This window comes from Scyliorhinus torazame, chromosome 24 (assembly GCF_047496885.1).
Source record: "Scyliorhinus torazame isolate Kashiwa2021f chromosome 24, sScyTor2.1, whole genome shotgun sequence".
NCBI lineage: Eukaryota > Metazoa > Chordata > Chondrichthyes > Carcharhiniformes > Scyliorhinidae > Scyliorhinus > Scyliorhinus torazame.
Genome location: NC_092730.1, coordinates 32910813 through 32931400, shown reverse-complemented (window position 1 = coordinate 32931400; position 20588 = coordinate 32910813). Strand labels below are relative to the sequence as shown.

General features: G+C 44.9%; 1 non-coding gene across 1 annotated transcript; it reads right to left on the bottom strand.

The window, feature by feature from the left end:
- Positions 1-19051: 19051 nt before the first annotated feature.
- trnas-gcu (transfer RNA serine (anticodon GCU)) lies at positions 19052-19133 on the bottom strand. Its single transcript has one exon. It is a non-coding gene; the product is annotated as a tRNA-Ser (tRNA).
- Between the last annotated feature and the right edge of the window lie 1455 nt (positions 19134-20588).

The window sequence follows — 20588 nt, the reverse complement described above, 5'->3', positions numbered from 1 at the left end:
TCATAAAACTCCTGTCATAATCAGAAATAAAGAAATTGAAGTGAAGGCAGTAGCAATATCCGAAATGTATCAGGGGAGGTTTCAACTAGATTGGACCACTGAGCGAGCAAAAGAGGGGGGATTTGAGATTCTTCGAATCTCACTCAGTGGTGCAATGATAGAAGGAGAAGGCTTAACTGGCCTTAATTGTATGAAGTACATAAATGAGCAAAAACCAAGCCAGCTAAAAACCCCAAAAGAAACAGATGGTAGCAAAGGACATCCGGAGGTCCTGGAGAGGGCACTTCTGGAGTATCCGAACATGAATAGAAAATACAAATGAACAAATAGGGCCCTCTCCAACCTTGGCCTGTTCGTTTGATTTTTCAGATGGATAAAATGATACAAACACATTTGTTTGGAAGGAGAAATAGGACTACAATCAAGAGGGATACAAGGGTCGGGTTTAAAGAAGGAATGGAAGAAGCTAGGACTAGGAGTAAGCTAGATTGGTTAAAATGGGGGCAACAAGGTTAATGGGGATTGCCGTGATTAGTTTCGGAATATTAGTATTCTAATTGCATTCGGGAAATCGGGTGAAGTAATGGGATATGGAAAAATAGATACCAGCTTCAATCAGATAAAACATCGAATAAAAATAAGAATAAGCAAATGTTTAAATATAACGGAAGAAATCATTAATTTCTAAGACATCCAGGAGATAGGGCTCAACAGCAGTATGTTAGAATCAAGCAACGGTGTCAGTAACAAAATGTTCAGTAGAATGTTGGGAGCACTTGCAAGCAGCCTGGAATACGTACTAAAATTGTCAGACCGGTTAAAGATTTTTAGACAGTATTCGGGAAAAATAATGATACTAACTGGGACCCCGAGAAAGGGCAAGATAAGATAAGAAATGCGTTGCAAAACAAAACCACAAGTAGGAGTAATTTGGGAAACGATTTAATAGACGTGGGCTTAAAAATTAAAGAAACATTTAAAACAGCAATTAAAATTATAGCAAGTCCATTTAAATGGTTTTGGACTATGTTAACCTTGGTTCAAAACAATTGGTACTTGTTTGTATCAATTGCGGGAGGGGTAATTGCCGCAGCAGTGCTGTGGAAATTGGGAAATTTTAAATTTTGTCAAAATCTATGTTGCAAATGTTGAAATAAAATTGCTCAACGGAAAGAGAGAAAAATGATACAATTGGTTACATATTTGAGGAACGTAAATGACAAAGCCAGGAAGAAATCTTTTCGAGTTAGGAATAAACCGAAGTATCAAATGATTACTGAGCACTGAAACCTTCGGTGACACATCTCTGACTGGACATGTGGCCTGGACACCAGCTGATGGTGACGAGTGTGATATAAAATAGTTACTTTAGAGATATTAGTTAATGTAATGTAGAAATAAGCCATTTTGATTCATTCAAGTAGAGACAAAGGATTTTAGACCGCATGGGAAAAAGCAGGAAGAGGTGTATCTATGAGAGTGATGCTGAATTGATAGGGGCCGGAGAAAGGGATTGGAAGTGAGCCAATCAGAATAGATCAAACAGGTCAGGAGGGACATAGGATGACCTATGGGTGTCGAGTATGTGAAACTTGATGCCATTTGAATGTATCAGTACTGATCTCTTTGTCTGGGACATTCACTTAGTCCCGGAGCTGCAGAGAGCAACATGTTATCTGCATCATTGTGGACTAAGTTTAGCTTGCAAGCTGAATAAAATAACTAATGTTATACCTGCAAATCCATCCCGACTTTTATTGAGGCCAGACTGACGGATAAAGTAATTTGGGATTCAACATTTGGTGCCGAAACCCGGGATTTCTCAGGGCGATCCTGATCCAACTGCGAAATCAGAATTAGACTGATTATGAACAGGAGGATGGGGAACAAAGGGCCCTCAATGTAGAACTGGAAAACGACCGCGCATTGATTGTTCCCCTCTTCTTATCGTCTGATTAGTCTGGTCACTCGCGGTTGGCACAGAAAGACCGCCTCGACGAAATCACAGGTCAGTCTGGGGATTAGCAATTTAATTGATGGGATTTCATATTGTTGATTCGGCTTGTGTTAGGGTTTTGGGTTGATGTGACATCTCAAATGATGATTCAATTCCAAGTATAAGGGTTCAGAGGCTGGTGGGACTTCAGTAGTGAAGGTTCAGTCTATTATATGGGTTCAGGGGCTGATGGGACTTCGGTAGTGAAGGTTCAGTCCAGTATAACTGTTTTTAAATCTGAAGATTGTTCAACTGTATGTGTGAGTGTTTTAAATATATAGTTGATTAAGCTAAAATTGTACCCTTGGACTGTGGTGGCGAAAAACGCAGTTCCGAGGACTAATTGAGATTGTGGGGAATGCTGCATATTGGTTGAAGCAGAAGTCTCTCAAAGGGTTAACAGCAGCAGGCAAAATCAAAAGACAGACAGTGCTTATCACTCAGGCTTTGAGATAACAGCAGCAGCCTGTAGTGTTTTCGGATACCTTTCCTTTGAGTCAGTGAACACCAGCAAAGTTACGTTTTGAATTATTTAAAGGAAACCAGTGGGTTTCTCCACCTCTTTGATAAAAGTTATTATTTTCGAAAGCAATTGATTGAAATTGCCAGAATCTTAAGTTTTACTTACTTGAAATAATGTTTATCTCATTTTATCAGGAGATTAATAGAAACTTAAAGGAGTCACGGACAGCATTTTTAAAAAAAGTGTAAATCTGGAGATGATAGTTGATTTTGCCAACATTTATGTGAATGTAAAAGAAAAAAATTGTTAAGATAAAGAAATAATTAAGTTGTAAATGTTATACAAGTTTGTGTTAAGCAAATCGTAAATTTAGTTCTGAGTTGAGATCAGAGCTTAGCTTGCAAGTTGCAGTAATTCAATTTGAATTTTCAAACATTTTTAAGTTTAGAAAAAAAACCACTGTTAGAACCTTTTCAACCAAGTAGAGACAGGAAAGGCACGTGTGAAACAAAAGATGAGCTACGTAGTTCAATGGCTGGCCTTGAATTGACAGAAAAAGAAAAATTCAATAATTTGGAATAGTCAGTAAAAGTTCCGTCCGCACCCATAGCATGGTCTGCGCTCATTCCAGAACCACCAGAGTACAATAATATATACCCAGTCATTGCTCCCCAGATTCCAAATATGCCAGAAACTCAAGCCCTTTTGGATGATAGTGTGGGTGATAGTGTGGGTCCTGATTTACCAACTTCACGACCAGAAGAGCAAAAGGAACTCTGTCCCACAAGCCCAGTTAGCTCTAGGACAAGATCTCGGACAGCGAGAGAGGGGCTTGACCCTCACCAGAAACAATTAAGCATATCACCTAAGTCTCTCCAAACTAAGGAGAAACCACAAGATTCGGGAACAAAGGAAGCTGAAACAACTTCTTTTGAAGAGAAAGAACTCCCCCTAGTGACAGGGAGAGACGTTGAAGTCTTGGAACAACCAGGGGAAATAGCTAGAGTGCCCCCTGGTGACATTCGGAGACAGTTACCGATTAGGAAGATGCGAAACCCCGACGCAGTGACTGCGGGAGCGAACCCCACGATAGACGTTTACTTCCCATGGACACCCAGTGAGATGATGGCTATTATGGCTACAATCCCAGATAGAAAAAAATCTCCTGCTTCCTTCGTGGATTCCTTGAGAACTACCATCTCAATTTATCAAGCTGATTCAAGGGACCTCTGGGCCCTAGTCCAGCAGATTTTAACCCCAGCAGAGTACCGCAATTATCTTAACCACCTGAATTATGCTAGTCATGCCGCACTTCAGCAGGCCTATGCGTTAGACGACGATAGAAGGACACAGATCTTGAATGCGTTGAATAGCACATTTCAAAGGCCCATAAATCTTTCTGTTATCTTAGACCTAAAACCTAAGAAGACTGAAGAGCCAGAGGAATTTCTGGAGCGCTTTAATGAAATCTACCGGGGGCAGTCAGGCGATTTGCTGTATCAAAATGGTCAGAATTCCCCTCAATATTGTGCTATGTTAATGCATTGCCTACCACCTTCTGTGGTTACTGCTGTGGAATGTAATAACATGAATTGGACAGAGAACGACCCTTTCCAGATGGCAAGGGCAGTCAGATTTTATTGGAAGGAGGGTGTAGGCCAAGAAGGAGGCTCAGTTACAAAGGTTAAGACTGAGTATGTAATGAAAAAGGATGATTGGCGATCCCAACAAGCGGCAGAAATGGTAGTTTATCAGCAGGAGCCCCAATATTGTGACTTTGGGTGGGTGGATCAGCGAGGAGGAGGATACCAAACCCACCCAAAGGGACCCTCAGCTCCTTTTTATGGCTCACCGAACGCATCGACAGCTTTACAACCGCAGCCCCCTCTGAGGGGCCATTGATCTACTGGGAGAAGAGGACGAGGCAGATATAGAGGGAGCAATGCATGTTTTAATTGCGGCCGTGCAGATCACTGGCAACAGGAATGCCCCTTTAAAAGACAGGACAGGTGTGTGAGTATCCTATTTCTGAGCCTGTGACAGTCACTTACGAGAATAAGTCTGCAGATCATCAGTTTGTAGTGACTACTGGATTGGACTGTAACTTGTTGGCCCGAGATTTACTGTGTATCTTCCAGCTACAGCTAGAGTGCGGAGATGAGGGGGTAACGGTTACATCATGGAGGATGAGACAACAGTGCTATATTTCTATCACCCCCCCCCCCCCCCCCCCCCCAGTGGTGGACGTTAGACATTGAACAGTCACTGCATCACATTACCCTGGCCTATGACAGAACTGGACGAAACAGGGAGTTGGAGGACAAATACCGGCCATTAATTGAGACCGAATGGCCAGTCAAGGTTACAGCCACAGTCATGGGAAAAGAAGGTACAGCCGATTTTGTTACAATATCACCACAGTTATGGCCACAGTCAGCTTCGGTAAGCCCTCATATTACACGTCAGGTCCACGACCAGTACCATGCCAGGGATATGGGGCGAATGGTCAGGAGGGCAGTGGATCATTCGGATCCAACAGACTACGCACTTCAAGTCATGCCGGACGGCACTACCATAAAATATTTTGAGGTCCCTGAAACGATTAACACTCAACTGCAGCATCACAGGGGAGATGATGTGTTGGAATATGTCAATCCACAGGTCTGGGCGGAATACCCATCACAAGTGGGAAAGACAAATGTTACACCTATAAAGGTAATGATTAAGGATCATGTAAAGCTACCTTCCATTCAGCAATACCCCCTGAGACCCCAAGCTGCTCCGTCTATAGACAAATTAATTCAAGAGCTGTTGCAACAGGGTATTTTGGTCCCTTGCCAATCAGAATGTAACACCCCCATACTTGCTGTGCCTAAACAAGCCAAACCAGACCAGTACCGATTAGTACAGGATTTACGTTCAATCAATGCCATCGCATAGCCGTTACTTGCTCTCACCCTCCAACAGGATATTACGGTGTATAGCTCCCACTCGGTCATCGCACTACTGAGGCAACTGCAGACTCAGCATCTTACCGCAGATCGTCAGAATAGGTATGAGGTATACCTTTTGAACAATCCACGTCTGACATTTAAATATTGTACCACTATCAATCCAGCCTGTTTTCTTAGCGGTCCCCCCGTCAATGAGGACGCGCCTGGTCACGACTGTTTAGCCTTGATTCAGGAAACTACAACAATAAGGGACGATCTGAGTGATATTCCGTTAGAACAACCTGACATGATTATGTATGTTGATGGCCGTGCATTAGTAAGCCCCACTGGCCGGAGACTGTCCGGTTAAGCAATCATAGATCAGGATGGTCTGATTCTAGAAGCGGCAGCTTTCCAGACCCCTTACTCAGCACAACAAGCCGAACTTTTTGCCCTCACCCGTGCATGTATACTTGGGGGAGATCGCCGGGTAAATATCTACACTGACTCCCGATATGCTTTCGGGGTAGTTCATGACTTCGGACAACTCTGGAAGAATAGGGGATTCCTTACCTCGGCAGGCACAGAAATATCCAACCGGGGTTTAGTTAATGACTTACTGCAGGCCCTCCTTATGCCCGCGCAGATTTCCGTTATTAAATGCGCTGCTCACACGAATGGTAGAACCCCAGTTGACGTTGGGAATGAACGAGCAGATTGTGCAGCGCGAACAGCCGCGCAAATTCAGCAAGTGATGGTGCCTAAGATGTTAAGTCAGACTAAACGATCTACTATAAATATGTCTGCTTCTGACAAGTCAATGCCAACCATCCAAGACGTCATAAGGTTACAGGAGGACGCTCCTGAGAGTGATAAACAAATGTGGAAACGGTTAGGTTGTACATATGATTCTGTTTCCTCTTTATGGACCACGCCTGCACATCAGACTTGTATGTCTGATGTACTGGCTTTATGGGTCATTGAATGTGTACACTTTGCAACTCATTGTGGGGCTCGAGGGACTAGTGATTTGTTGCTGGACACTTGGTGGCACCCTAAAATGCAGGGGTTGGCCCAAAGTATCAGTAATCGGTGTTTGATTTGTCAGCAATATAACACCGGAAAAGGTATCCCTTGTGGGATGGGGCAAACCCCGTTGCCCAGTGGTCCCTTTGAGACGCTCCAAATGGATTACATTGAGTTGGAAAGGTCTCAATGTTATAAATATGTTTTGGTCATTGTGGATGTGTTCAGCAGATGGGTCGAGGCGTATCCGACTATCGATAATAAAGCAGCTACTGTGGTTAAAGTATTGATGCGGGAAATCATTCCCCGGTACGGTATACCAGCCCAGTTAAGTTCTGATAATGGGCCTCATTTTATTGGACAAATTAACAAGACGTTTTGCTCCCAGTTGGGCATACGCCAGCAGTTACACTGTGCTTATAGACCGCAGGCGGCCGGGTTGGTTGAGAGACACAATCAGACCCTCAAAACTAAATTGGCTAAATTAAGAGCAGACACGGGACTGACATGGCTTAAGTTGCTCCCCGTTGCCCTCTTCCAGCTGCGGGTTACACCTGCGGGACCGGCCCGGCTCTCTCCTGCCGAAATTCTTTATGGCAGGCCTCTTGGAACTCCCTGGAGCCTGCAGGTTCCCAGACTGGTTCAGTTTCACCATATGACTGAAGAGATGACCATCTATGTTCTAGCCCTCACGCAGGTGCTCAAGGAGCTCCATGGCCAGGTCCGCGCGGCTCACCAGCCATTGCCCCCAGTACCTAGCTCACTTTCAGTCCAGCCCGGTAGTTATGTCATGGTCAAAAATTGGACTAGGAAGGGGTCGGAGCCGCGATGGGACGGGCCCTTCCAAGTTCTCCTTACCACCCCCACAGCAGTTAAAGTGGAGGGGCGAAGTGCTTGGGTCCACCTACATCACTGTAAATTGAGTCCATCTCCACTACTGTAAAAGGTCGGATACTAACCTGCCTCCCTTCTCCAGTGCTATTTTACAGGTGTGGAGCATGATGGAGTGGCTACGCATCGTCTGTATGATATTTGGCCTCACTCCGCTTGGCGTGTTATTGGCGATGGACATGGAAAAGGGGAATATTATGTATCTGTGTAGCCCCAACCAATCTACAAGGATACATCACCTCTGCAAAGGTGATGTTCTTCGCTGCCCCCATATACGAGGACATGGTATCGACTCATGGAAGATCATCAAAGTTAAGGAGAATGCAGGAGTCATGAAGCAGTTGCACCGGTCCCGGCGATGGGAAGGGAACATTATATGGACATTGCCTTGTTTTTGGAGTACATGTAAATTCGATTTTGGATGTGTTAAGAGTGGTGCAATAAAGGTAACATCAGGCTGTCAGAAGAGCGTAGGAAGAGGCTATGAGAAAGTGAAAGGGACTAGAGAGAGGACGGGGCGTATGAGAAGGGAAGTACAGCTAGAACGTAGGTTACCGGGAGATACACTTAAGTTAATTAAAGGCCAAACTGAGGAAAACCCGGGTAGTATGAATCTCTTCTACCAGATTTACCATCGCTTGTATGGCCAGGGACGGGTTGTCTGCTACCCAAACCCCGCAGCGGTGTCTAGGTTATTTTCTGTTTCACCGCTTTGGGGCACTCCCCAAACGGTGGTTCATTGTCAGCGTTCCGAGCCACCGCCCGAGCAAGTCACTCTTCCTTACGATCCGGGTTCAGCACCACCGGCTATTTGCCTTCCCCTTCCTCGGGATAATTCCCATTCACAGTACGATAGGCTGCGGCGGTGGAGGGCGTACATACCTAGCCACTTCACTCCCAATAGGGATTCCCGGTCGTACGAGAATTGCTTCAGCAGTGAAGGATACGGCTGTTTGCTGGTAGAAGTGGACACAAATATAACATGTCTGTTCCCCACCTGTACGGACAGGAGGTGCCATATCACCCAGGCGTCTGGCCAATGCGTTTGTTACAACACCACTTGTGTTCCATTGAACGCCGGCCTCCAGCTCCTTTGTGGCTGGGCGAATGTCTCTCATATCACTGTTGGGACTAGGGCTTTCCGCATTGCTGGGCGGCCCGAATGGGCATTTCAAAGTTGGATAAACTGGGCTACTGGGGGGTCCTTAGCAACTGATATGCTGATTGTGATGCTAGCCTGCACACGGAGCAAGGATACTACTTTTTATTTAATGGTACAGCGACCAACGTTTTGTCACCCCCATTTCCCCGCCGAATTGCTATAGGGACTCTAGTCCCTACCACAGTCCCCTGCCCTTCGGCGTGGAACCTGCATAATCAGTTAGCACGCCGGGCAGTCTCTGCTGAATTTTGCGAGAACTGGAAAAACCTCAGGTTCTTGCACCCAACCGGGGCCACTCAGCCGGGTGGGGGATTCTGAGCGTATTGACACTGGGAGGTGTGGGGGGTTCCTTGGCTGTCAGTGATAGGAATTATTTTATTTGCGGCCTTACCATCTTGGGAAATGAAACCTTGGGAGCCCTCGGGGCAATAACCAAGGAGTTGTCTCAGATACGGTTGTTTGCAATGCAGAACCGGTATGCTCTTGACTATCTTCTGGCTCGTGAGGGTGGGATATGCGCCATAGTGCAGGGCAAGTGTATCATGGGAGTTCAAGGCTTGACCGCTAACATCACTAAATTTATGGATCGCATACGGGATCACTTGGACGGGATGCAGAGTCCTGGCTCTTGGGGTAACTGGGGATTTGGAGGTTGGAAGGACTGGTTGATAAATATGGCCATGTATTTAGTGGTAGCTATCGGCTGCATCTTTGTGAGCCTAGCCATCCATAAATGTGTGATGGGTAGAATGCGGGGTGCACTGGATCAGATCAGCGCCTCAAAAAATTTAACTGTTAAAATCCATGAGGGTGAAGCAGATGGGGGGGGGGGGGGGGGGGCTAAGACAGGAATTGGAAATGCAGCGACGGATCTTTTTAGATCGGGAACCGTAGCTATGGATTGGATAGTCCGGTTATCATGGAATGATAAAAGGAGGGAATGACGAATGTGATATAAAATAGTTACTTTAGAGATATTAGTTAATGTAATGTAAAAATAAGCCACTTTGATTCTGGCAAGTAGAGACAAAGGATTTTAGACCGCATGGGAAAAAGCAGGAAGAGGTGTGTCTATGAGAGTGATGCTGAATTGATAGGGGCCGGAGAAAGGGATTGGAAGTGAGCCAATCAGAATAGATCAAACAGGTCAGGAGGGACATAGGATGACCTATGGGTGTCGAGTATGTGAAACTTGATGCCATTTGAATGTATCAGTACTGATCTCTTTGTCTGGGACATTCACTTAGTCCCGGAGCTGCAGAGAGCAACATGTTATCTGTATCACTGTGGACTAAGTTTAGCTTGCAAGCTGAATAAAATAACTAATGTTATACCTGCAAATCCATCTCGAATTTTATTGAGGCCAGACTGACGGATAAAGAAATTTGGGATTCAACAATGGATGATCTGAGTTCTCCACGGGACGTGTACTACATGATGGATTTTTTAAGGGTCGCGACAGACAGCAGTGACTGACGAGGAACCCCCACAGTTTACGAGACAATAGTATTATGACATTTTTGTTTGTTTGAGCTTGATGTTGTGGTGGGAAATTTACAACCAATGTATTAAACGAAGTTCCCTTGAGGCATTATGATAGTTATTAAAAAGTAATGTCGTGCATCTTTTTAAGAATTGTTATGTATGTATGAAAAATAATTTGACATGGGCTTGAGATAACAGATGCCAACTGACAAGGAACAAATGCTGGACTTTGGTAGTTGATTTTAGTTAGAGGTAGACTTACAGCACTAAACTACAACAGGCGGCAGATAGCTGGGCAATAGAAGAATTGGAACTAGGATAGCATTGGATGCTGTCAAAAGCATGAATTATTCTAAAGAACAAGTGACATCTACAGATACAATTGACATGCTTAGAACTAAACGCAACAGCACAGAATCTGACAGAGTTAATTAGAACTTGAGACAGGAGCACAACTTGTCATACAATAGCGAAAACCAGCAGGGAATCTCAGCCTGCCTGATGATGACGGAGCTAAAGCTGCTCAACAGTTTGAACAAATTTTGTTTACTCAACAACCACAAAGGGTGTGAGTTTTCTGTAAAATGGGACTGTTTTAATACAAGGGGTTAAACAAGGGGTTCACTTAAAGTGTAGTAAGGGTAATCTCGTGGGTAATTTACCAAAGTACCAGCACATATCATATCACGGGGAATATTGATGTTGTTAATACCATGTGTGATTTATATACTCTCATTATTGGTCACAAGTGCTGGCTTATAAAGCACTCTGTTAAGACCAGGAAACGATGTGTTGATATTATATTTTGTCTTTCAAATTGTGATTGCTAAAACATATGTAAAGCTGTAACACACAAACTGTTTGTGTGATTAGTTGCAAAGCAAAGTGTTAAGATAAGGCTTACTTTTGTAACTTTGTACTTGACAATAGGGAGGAATAATGTTTATATGGAAGACGATAAAGTGATGATTCGATGTGAAGAAAGTGGGCTCAATTAGGTTGGACACCCACCAGTTGGATGTATTAAATGTATTGCTCCTTGTAATAGAAACAGGGTTGTCAACCATTTTTGGTTGGTTATGTGGCGACTGTTATAAGGGCAAATATACGCTTCATGTGTCTCAAGACATGATAACGGAGGAAAGGGATCTTGAAGAGACATGGCAGTCAGTTACAATAGCATGCCTATCAAATGTTTCCGGACGTACTTGGTTCAGGGACATGTTAGTTACCCATGAGAGAAAATCAGGGTTGGAAGTGAGGTCAAAAACACCTTTTAAATTGATGAGGCACGGGAGTAAGTGGTTAATACATGATATAGTCGTTTACGATACCAATGAGGAACATAAAGCAATTTGGATTCAACAGGAATGGGACACTCGACTGCCAGTGACAGATAAACAACCTTTTTGGTTATTGATGTATTGAGTGGCTTACTGATCCTAAGGGACACGAGGAAGCTTGTACGGTGCTGCTATCCCAAGGAGATCAAATGCTTTGGAGATAGTGTAATACACGAAAAATAGCTATTGTGTTACCTTTCTGAACAGATGCCACTATAGTCCACGGTGATTACAATTAAGGAATGACCTGTCTGTCAACTGTGGTATAAGCGATGGATAAAAACACACGATGGGGTTGGGACACGATTTGAAACCAGGAAAATTGAATATTGAAAGCACAGATATAGGATACGATGGTATAAAATGAGTAGGGGGATAAGAATTAAAAGAAGGGGGCCATGTTTCAAATGCCAAGAGGGGGTGTAATGCAAAAATGGAAAAATATGTCATTTGAACCATGAAAGTAAGCCTGGAAAAGCCTGAGATTTTAAAAGAAAGGGAAAGGTCCCACAAAGGGTTAACAGCCGCAGCGTGTTTGAAATACAGATAGCTTCACAGGCGTTAAAGAACACAGCTATGGCCAACTCATCCTGTTTTCGAAGTTAAAAAGACATTCAATCAATTTAAATGTTTAAGTTATATAAAAGGGAACAGTATTTCACACTTCTTTAGAAGTGCATTATTGTAAAACACTAATTAATCACTATTAAAGCCCCAGACATCTGCTTTCTGACTGAGCGAACCTGCTCATCCCGGTCTGTCGGAAAATGTAAGACTCCCATTCCAGCCATATTGTTGCAAAACAATCTAATATCTGATTTAATCCATTATCCCGGTTCATTGCTTGTGTATTCGTTCTATAAATACAGAGGGGGTGACCAAGCCCGGTAAGAGATAGTAGTAGAGTTACGTCTGTCCGAACAATTGACACAGGTTCAGCTCCTGGCCATCACAGTGGTGAATTATTTAATTAGATATCGCAGGTCACGACAGAAAATGAGGGGACAGTCCTCAAATAAAATTCACAAAATATTCTCATCATCTAACTTCATCTATCCAGTTTCAACTTGTTTTCCGCGGAATCTTTAGTCAACAATAGTAAATAGAAACATGAGTAAAAGAGTGGGTTAATCGCGTCAAAAAAACGACAAACTCAAAGTTCAATTTACAAACTGTGTTATGGATACTCCTGGGGCCAGATGAATTAGCAACTAAATTATTTACACAATAACCAATAATAAAAAATATATGATTGGTGGCTCTATGGAGCAAGTGATACAGTGTAGGACTTGTATTTCGTGTTCTGCTGAGACGTTCTGACGTTATTGGTTCGAAATCCGCCAGAATCGCATTTTTAAAATAAATTTCGAGTACCCAATTCATTTTTTCCAATTAAGGGGCAATTTAGCGTCGAAAATCCACCTAGCTTACACATTTATTTTGGGTTGTGGGGGCGAAACACACGCAGTCACGGGGAGAATGTGCAAACTTCACAGGGACAGTCACATAGAGCGGCGATCGAACCTGGGACCTCGGCGCGTGATACCACAGTGCTAACCACTGCGCCAGCGTGCTGTCCAGCGGAGTCGGCTTTTGGGTGGGACCAAAGCACAGTGGTTAGCACTGCTGCATCACAGAGCCAGGGATCCGGGTTCAATTCCAGCATTGGATGACTGTGTGCGGAGTTTGCACGTTCTCCCCATGTCTGCGTGGGTGTTCTCTGGGTACCCTGGTTTCCTCTCACAGTTCCCTCCGCTAACTCAATTCCTGAGATTGACTGGCCCGGCTAAATTGCCTCAGGTGAGGTTCCAGGGGGAGGTTAGGGTTTTGGACCAAGGTACAGTGCTCATTCCGAGGGTCGGTGCCGATTCGAAGACCGTGTTACCCCGGAATTGAACCCGGGTCCCTGTCGCTGTGAGACAGCAGTGCTAGCCCCTGTGCCGCGGTGCCGCCCAAGAGCAGACTCTTGTGGAATAAGAACCCATAACGTCAGAATCCACTGGAGGGACTGTAGATTACTGAATAATGGTGAAATACACAGGATCAGGACAAGGTTCGGTCCATGGTCGGAATAAGAATCCGATGTCAGGACACACAGAACATCGGAATTCAATTGCATAAATATATTTATTGCGGACTCGGCAATTCTTCTGGCTGAGCGGGAGCCGTGCGACAAGGACACTTTCATTCAGAAGCATATTCAATTGGAGTAAAATAACAGAAGCTTAGTACGACTTTTTAACAAACAGTTTATCAAACAAATGCCAGGTACCAAAAGTACTCAGGCAGTGAGCGGCGGTGGTACAGTGGTGAGCATAGCTGCCTTCTAAGCAGTTCAACCGAGATTGATTGCCGGCCATCGCAGTAAAAATGTAATCGTAAGCTTTTGCGCGACATTGTGGGTTTCAAAGTGAAGAAGAGAAACAGTTTGTAACTGTGACGTTTTACGCTGATATCTACTTGAGGTGTATAAACTGCAAAACGGTCACGATCAAGTATATGTGGAGATAATGCTTCCTCTTTTGCGGCATTCTCAAACCAGAGTTCTTAACCTTAGTGTAAGAGATAGCAAATTTAAAAAACATTTGAGGAAAAACTACTTGTCCCATCGCAGTAATAGTTGTAACGGATGTTTTTGCGCGACATTGTGAGTTTCAAACTGAGGAAGACTGGCCAACAGTTTCTCATTCAGAATTTATGCGCAATTCTGTAATTGAGGTGTATAAGATGTCAAACGGTATGGATAAAGTAAACGTGGAGTTGGTGCTTCCTCTTGTGGGGCATTCTAAATTGCGAGGTCAGAATCTTACAATAAGAGATCTCAAATTTAAAAAAGATTTGAGGAAAAATATGCTTTTCCCAAAACATAGAAAAATACAGCACAGAACAGGCCCTTCGGCCCACGATAATGTGCCGAACCTTTGTCCTAAATTAATCATAGAATTTACAGTGCAGAAGGAGGCCATTCGGCCCATTGAGTCTGCACCGGCTCTTGGAAAGAGCACCCTACCCAAAGTCAACACCTCCACCCAACACTAAGGGCAATTTTGGACACTAAGGGCAATTTATCATGGCCAATCCACCTAACCTGCACATCTTTGGACTGTGGGAGGAAACCGGAGCATCCGGAGGAAACCCACGCAGACACGGGGAGAATGTGCAGACTCCGCACAGACAGTGACCCAAGCCGGAATCGAACCCGGGACCCTGGAGCTGTGAAGTAATTGTGCTATCCACAATGCTACCGTGCTGCCCTTAAGAACAAATAAATCTACACTATATCATTTTACCGTAATCCATGTACCTATTCAATAGCTGCTTGAAGGTCCCTAATGTTTCCGACTCAACTACTTCCACAGGCAGTTCATTTCGTGCCCCCACTACTCTCTGGGTGGAGAACCTACCTCTGACATCCCCCCTATATCTTCCACCATTCACCTTAAATGTATGTCCCCTTGTAATGGTTTGTTCCACCCGGGGAAAAGGTCTCTGACTGTCTACTCTATCTATCCCCCTGATCATCTTATAAACCTCTATCAAGTCGCCCCTCATCCTTCTCCGTTCTAATGAGAAAATGCCTAGCAGCCTCAACCTTTCCTCGTAAGACCTACTCTCCATTCCAGGCAACATCCTGGTAAATCTCCTTTGCACCTTTTCCAAAGCTTTCACATCTTTCCTAAAATGAGGTGATCAGAACTGTACAAAGTACTCCAAATGTGGCCTTACCAAAGTTTTGTACAGCTGCATCATCACCTCACGGCTCTTAAATTGAATCCCTCTGTTAATGAACGCTAGCACACCATAGGCCTTCTTCACAGCTCTATCCACTTGAGTGGCAACTTTCAAAGATGTAGGAACATAGACCCCAAGATCTCTCTGCTCCTCCACATTTGCAAGAACCCTACCGTTAACCCTGTATTCCGCATTCATATTTGTCCTTCCAAAATGGACAACCTCACACTTTTCAGGGTTAAACTCCATCTGCCACTTCTCAGCCCAGCTCTGCATCCTATCTCAGTCTCGCCAACCGACAACAGTCCTCCTCACTATCTACAACTCCACCAATCTTCGTATCGTCTGCAAATTTACTGACCCACCCTTCAACTCCTTCATCCAAGTCATAAATGAAAATCACAAACAGCAGAGGACTCAGAACTGATCCCTGCGTTACGCCACTGGTAACCAGGATCCACCTTCTATCGGTTAGCCAGTACGTTATCCAACTGGCCAAATTTCCCACTATCCCATGCCTCCTTACTTTCTGCAGAAGCCTACCATGGGGAACCTTATCAAATGCCTTCCTAAAATCATGCCCTCTCTTTGCTCTCCTAATGCCTTTCTTCAGTTCTCTCCTGGCTTTCTTGTATCCCTCCAACGCCCTGTTTCCTCAGCCTTACAGAAGTCTCCCTTTTCCTCTTAACAAGACATTCAACCTCTCTTGCCAACCATGGTTAACTCACTCGACCATCTCTTCCCTGCCTGACAGGGGCATACATAGCAAGGACATGTAGTACCTGTTCCTTGAACAAGTTCCACATTTCACTTGTGTCCCTCCCTGACAGCCTATGTTCCCAACTTATGCACTTCAATTCTTGTCTGACAACATCGTATTTACCCTTCCCCCAATTGTAAAACTTGCCCTGTTGCACCCACCTATCCCTCTTCATTACTAAAGTGAAAGTCACAGAATTGTGGTCACTATCTCCAAACTGCTCCCCCACTAACAGATCTATCACTTGCCCTGGTTCATTACCAAGTACTAAATCCAATATTGCCCCTCCTCTGGTCGGACAATCTACATATTGTGTTAGAAAAGCATCCTGGACACACTGCACAAACACCACCCCATCCAAACTATTTGATCTAAAGAGTTTCCACTCAATGTTTGGGAAGTTAATGTCACCCATGACTACTACCCTGTGACTTCTGCACCTTTCCAAAATCTGTTTCCCAATCTGTTCCTCCACATCTCTGCTACTATTGGGGGGCCTATAGAAAACTCCTAACAAGGTGACTGCTCCTTTCCTATTTCTGACTTCAACCCATACTACCTCATTAGGGTGATACTCCTCGAACTGCCTTTCTGCAGCTGTTATACTATCTCTAATTAACAATGCCACCCCCCCCCCCCACCTCTTTTACTACCCTCCCTAATCTTATTGCAACATCTATAACCAGGGACCTCCAACAACCATTTCTGCCCCTCTTAATCCAGGTTTCCGTGATGGCCACCACATCGTAGTCCCAAGTACCGATCCATGCCATAGGTTCACCCACCTTATTCCTGGTGCTTCTTGCGTTGAAGTATACACACTTCAACCCATCTCCGTGCCTGCAAGTACTCTCCTTTGTCAGTGTTCCCTTCCCCACTGCCTCACTGCACGCTTTGAAGTCCTGAATATCGGCTACCTTAGTTGCTGGACTACAAATCCTGTTCCCATTCCCCTGCCAAATTAGTTTAAACCCTCCCGAAGAGTACTAGAAAATCTCACTCCCATGATATTAGTGCCCCTCTGGTTCAGATGCAACCCGTCCTGCTTGTAAAGGTCCCACCTTCCCCAGAATGCGCTCCAATTATCCAAATACCTGAAGCCCTCCCTCCTACACCATTCCTGCAGCCACGTGTTCAGCTGCACTCTCTCCCTATTCCTAGCCTCGCTATCACGTGGTACCGGCAATAAACCAGAGTTGACAACTATGTCTATCCTGGCTTTTAACTTCCAGCCTAACTCCCGAAACTCATTTATTGCCTCCACACCCCTTTTCCTACCTATTTCGTTTGTACCAATGTGCACCACGACTTCTGGCTGCTCCCCCTCCCCCTTAAGGATCCTGAAGACACGATCCGAGACATCCCTGGCCCTGGCACCCGGGAGGCAACATACCTTCCGGAGTCTCGCTCGTGACCACAAATGGTCCTATCTATTCCCCTAACCATTGAATCTACTACAACTATTGCTTTTCTATTCTCCCCCCTTCCCTTCTGAGCCGCAGAGCCAGGCTCAGTGCCAGAGACCTGGCCGCTAGGAACTTCCCCCGGTTGGTCATCCCCCCTCCCAACAACGTCCAAAACGGTATACTTGTTTTGAAGGGGAACGGCCACAAGGGATCCCTGCACTGCCTGCCTTTTCCCACCCCCTAACTGTAACCCAGCTATTCTTGTCCTGTACCTTGTGTGTGGTTACCTCCCTGTAACTCTTCTCTATCACCCCCTCTGCCTCCCGGATGATCCGAAGTTCGTCCATCTTCAGCTCCAGTTCCCGAACACGGTCTTTGACGAGTTGGAGTTGGGTGCACCTCCCGCAGGTATAGTCAGCAGGGACACCGGTGGTATCCCTCACCACCCACATCCTACAGGAGGAGCATGCAACTGGCCTAGCCTCCATCCCCTCTTACCTTACAGAATATAGCTGTCGTGTGGAACAACTGGATCTCTGCCTTCCGACTCCCAGTCAGCTGCACTCTCTGTAAACTCCTGGCTCTCTTCACACTCTTTGCGGAAATGTAGGAAAGAAAATGAAAGGAGCACCTTTATTCCTCCTCATCTAACTCCCTCAGTCGCCAAACTATCACTATAGCACTCAAATGCACCAAATCCATCTCTCCCTCAGTCACCAAACTCTCACTATAGCACTCAAATGCGCCAAATTCAGCACTCAGTGCAAACAAAGTCTGCACTGTAGGGGATCACTTTTATACTGTGAAGCTAGCCTCTAAAGGCTTGTGATTCTGTCGAATTCGCTACCCCAGAGTGCGGTGGATGCAGGGACAGTGAATAAATTTAAGGAGGAGGTAGAGAGATTTTTGTTGGTATTGAGTGGAAGGGTTAGGGAGAACGGGTGGAGTTGAGGCCAGTATGGGATCAGCCAAGATCTCATGGAATGTGTTAGGCTCAGGAGGCTAAATTGCCTTCTCCCGCTCCTAGGTCATGTGTTATAGTGAGGACGTATTCTAGTTGAGATCAATCGCCCTCTTCATCTGTAACATTGTAGGTAACAGATGAGGAACACATCAACCGTGATAGAATGGCGGGGCAGACTCGATGGGTCGAATGGCTTAATTCTGCTCCTGTATTTTATAAACTTATCTTTTGCGCGACTTCGTGAGTTTCAAACTGAGGGGAAGGAACAGTTTCCAACTCAGAATTTATGCGCAATTAGGGCAGGGAGTGAAAAGTAACTTTCTCAGCTTTTTATTATTTGGTTTCACCATGGACAGTGTTCGACTATTCACCGCCCCCCAATCCCTTTAACAAAAGCTAAAAATCACAGCCTTTTTCCATATCCTCATGAAGTGGACGAAACAGAGATACAACACACACGTTACAGACAAGAATGGGATTTGAATCCACGTGTGCAGAGTACAATGGAGTATTGTGCATCACCTTAACCATGTGGTACAACCCCTTTACTTCATGGAACTTTAATATCTGATCTTGTCACAGACAAGCAGCCGAAGCACCCCACCAATGTACAATCAGGAGGACGTTCATCCACGAGAGGTGGCAGAAGTTAATAATGGGAGAAGTGAACCCGGTAACCTCGATTGCTCAGTGGGGAGCCGAAGAAGAATTGGTGGCAATGTGGGGTTAAGCCCCAAACACGTCTGCCTCCGTTCGTGCCTCCATTCGTCCCTCCTATAACCCAACTCGATGCAAGTGGCCTGACAACTTGGAATAGTTTGTCACATCAGTGATTGCAGATCCATCGTGTAAAAATGAATCCCACTTCCGAGAAACAATGGACGAAAAACCGACGAGGATGGGATTCGAACCCACGTGTGTAGAGCACAATGGATTAGCAGTCCATCGCCTTAACCACTCGGCCACCTCGTCGCACAAATTTTTACGTCAATACGTCTTAATTCGTTTTGCATCCATGAACTGATGGAAATTATTTGCCTCTTTCTATTCAGCCAGGTGTTTGACAATGGAAATGCAGTGGTGGTGGTATAGTGGTGAGCAACGCTGCTTTTGAGACCGTTGACTCCGGTTCGTTTCCCGGCCATCGCAGTAATAGTTGAATCGCATGTTTTTGCGCGACATCCTGAGTTTCAAACTGAGGAAGACTGGTCAACTGTTTCTCATTCAGAATTTATGCGGATTATCTAAGTGAGGTGTTTAAGATGCGAAAAGGTGTAGATATTGTAGACGTGGAGTTGATGTTACCTGTTGTGGGGCAGTCTAAAACGAGAGGGTCATCATCTTAGAATATGAGGCTGCAAATTTAAAAAAGAAAAACTACTTCTCCCAAAGGGTTGTAATTCTGTGGAATTCACTTCCTCAGAGTGTGGTGGATGCAGGGACAGTGAGAAAGTTAAGGAGGACTTAGAGAGACTTTTATTGGTAATGAGTTGAAGGGTTCTGGAGAACGGGCAGGACTGTGGTGTTGAGGCCATTATGTTTGATCAGGCAAGATCACATGGAAGGTTTTACGCCCAAGAGGCTAAATTGCATATCCCAGCTCCAATGTTATGAGTTCTCGGGAGTAGGTGTTCTGGCTGATATCTCAATCGATCTCTTGTTCCGTAACATTTCAGGTAGCAGATGATGAACATTTCAGTCATGATCGAATGGCGGGCAGACTCGATGGGTCGAATGGCGTAATACTGCTCATATATCTGATGAATCTATCGTTTGCGCGGCTTCATGACTTTCAAACTGAGGGAAATAAATATTTTCCAACTCAGAATGTGTGCGCAATTATGGGGGGGAGTGAATTAAGTAACTTTCTCGTCATTTTCTAAAGTGGTTTCAATGTTGAAAGTGTTCGATTATTCACAACCCCAAGCCCCAAACACTAAAAATCACAGCATTTTTCCATCACCCTCATGAAGTGGATCAAACAGAGACACAACAGATACGTTACAGACGAGGATTGGATTCGAACTCAAGTGCGCAGAGCACAAACGTTTCTCAGGCATCCCCTTAACCACGTGGTACAACTCCTTTACTTCATGGAACTTTAATATCTGACCTTCTCGCAGACAAGTGACCGAAGGAACCCTCCAGTGCACAAACAGGCGGATGTTCATCCAGGAGAGGTGGCAGAAGGTAATTATGGGAGAAGTCAACCCGGTATCCTCGACTGTGCTGTGGGTAGCCGAAGAAGAACTGGTGTCAAAGAGTGGTTAAGCCCCAAACACCTTTGCCTCCGTTCCACCGTCCTCTAACCCAACTCGATGCAATCTGGCCTGGCATCTTGGAATAGATTGTCACATCAGTGATTGCATATCCATCTTGGAAAAAGGAGGCCTACTTCAGAGAAAAGTGGATTTAAAACAACGAGGA